Genomic DNA, 2,506 nt, shown 5'->3' with positions numbered 1-2,506 from the left:
CGGAACAAAATGGCGCCGCGCGGGGCGGAGCGGGACGTGCGGTGCGTGATGGGAACTGTAGTCCCGGGAGCGGCGCTGCTCGCCCGGCGCCGCAGCGTGCGCACTCTGTTTCCCAGAAGGCAGAGCGGGTGGCGGGAGAGGCGCGAAGGATGTGCACCCTCTCCGCGCGGGGCATGCTGGGCAGTGTAGTCCCCTCGCCCTGCTGCGGTAGCGCCGCTAACGGGGCTTCACCAGCGCCGGGACTGCGCTTCCCAGTGCGCCCCGCGCGGACCAGGCGCTGTCCAGGCGCGTGCTGGTTTCACAGCGCTTTTATTTCTCTTAAATTCCTTGATGTTTTGGCACTTCAAAACAGCGGCTGCACATCATTAATCTGACGCGGTTTAATTGCAGGTTTCATGAAGTCATAATGTCCTGGGCTGTAACGGAGCCACGCGGAGGACGCAGCCCAGCCCACGGCCCTGCACAGGTCGGGTGGTGCGTTTTAAAGTACGAGTTTCCTGCCCTGGAAGTGGCAAAGCCTCGTCCCCACCAGGGAAAACAGATTTATTCTCTCCAATTCCCCCCACGGGACATTATGTCCAGCTGGCTCCATCCCTGAGTGACAATACCTGCCCGGAGTGAGGAAAAACAAGCAATAAATAGCTCCACTTAGATGAGCAAAGCTTTACTCACCAGAGTCTATTTTTAGGGCATAAATTGAGTTTAAGTGTCCCTAATCTTTATACAGAGAACTGGCACAGGGTTTCTCCCATTGTATTTTATTTATAGCTGGGTTTCTCCTAGCCAGGGAAATAAGCTTAGTCTCATTATTTCCATTATTATTATTCTGTCTGTCATGATTATTATTCAGTCCATCCACCCATTTTAGGTCTTGTCTGGAATTACAGTGGATTATCCCACTGATGCCTGTTGCCTTCACACAGAATATCACTTTTGTTGCTAAGAAACTGCTTTTGCATAACAGGCAGCAGGAGCCCGATTTCACTTCAGCAGCTTCTGAAAGTCCCCAGGAGCAGCAGCTGCTCCTGGAGCCAGAGATCCATGGCAGAATTCCCACACGAGGTCTGTGCCCGGGGATTGTTCCCTGTGGGGCTGGGATGGATTTCCCAGAGCGGTTCTGGCTGTCCCTGGGTCCCTGCAGTGCCCAAGGCCAGGCTGGATGGGGTTTGGAGCAGCCCGGGACTGTGGAAGGTGTCCCTGCCATGGTGGGGGGGCACTGGATGGGATTTCAGGTTCATCCAGTCCAAAACTTTCTGGAATTCTGTGCCACAGTGACTTGGTGTTTGAGAAGAAAAGGGGCAAAGGTCCCTCAAACATCTCTGGGGTGTGTGTGCTGTGCAAGGGCAGCTCCCTGCACATCAGGACAGGAGGAACCGGGGAATCCTCGAGGCTGGAAAAGCCCTCCAGGATCACCAAGTCCAACCTCTCCCTCAGGGCTGTGGGAACACACAACTCTGGGCACGAGTTCATCGTGTTTTCACCCAGAAGAAGCCCCACGAGTTCCATTTGAGCGCTGTGAACCCTCTGGGTGTGTCTGGATGTTCCTGAGCTGTGGATATCCAGCCCGGGAGTGCCGTGTCCCCGTCCCTGTCCCCTCTGTGAGCAGGCAGTGCAAACCCCCAGCTCCCAGGCTGTTTGTGCTGCAGGTCAAGGCACAGACACGGTGACATTTCCTCTCCCCGCTGGCTCTCGTGTTGCCATGGTGACCAGATGCACTCGCTCTTTTATCTGAAGTATCTATTAAGCAAAGCTTCCTATTAATTTCCCCTCCGTAGAATCCATTAGGAATTCACCAGAACACCACACAGGTTTTTAGGTCCCAAATCCACCTCGGAGCCCGCCCCCGTTCCTGGGTGGGCTCAGAGACATTGTGGGGTAAAGTGCAGCTGATGGAAATGGTTTTTCCATTAATAAGAAATTTCTCAGTAATGAGTGAATAAAGAGCAGAAGTGTCACAGCAACCTCTCCCTGCGGATCCCTGGATGTGGGATGTGCTGGAGCCTCAGCTCCTCACCCCCAGCCTTTTATGGACCCAGGCTCCAAACCCTGTCCAGCCTGGCCTTGGGCACTGCCAGGGATCCAGGGGCAGCCCCAGCTGCTCTGGGCACCTGTGCCAGGGCCTGCCCACCCTCCCAGCCAGGAATTCCTTCCCACTATCCCATCCAGCCCTGCCCTCTGGCACTGGGAGCCATTCCCTGTGTCCTGTCCCTCCATCCCTTGTCCCTCTCCAGCTCTCCTGGAGCCCCTCAGGCCCTGAAGGGGCTCTGAGCTCTCCCTGCAGCTTCTCCAGGTGAGCCCCCCCAGCTCTCCCAGCCTGTTCCAAAGCTGGAGCCTCTTTCCTGGACAGCTCCCACTTCCACTGACAGCACAGCTGGGAACAAAGGATCTGTGCCATCCCTCTGAGGCTGTCAGGGACGTGTGGCTGCTCCCGGGTTCTCCTGCTGAGCTCCTGCTCCTCCCTGTGCCAGCAGCAGCTCAGGAAGGTGGGTGAATCCCCACATCTGGG

Source organism: Cyanistes caeruleus, chromosome 25 (assembly GCF_971803275.1).
Source record: "Cyanistes caeruleus chromosome 25, bCyaCae1.hap1.1, whole genome shotgun sequence".
NCBI lineage: Eukaryota > Metazoa > Chordata > Aves > Passeriformes > Paridae > Cyanistes > Cyanistes caeruleus.
Note: the sequence above shows the minus strand (reverse complement) of the source record.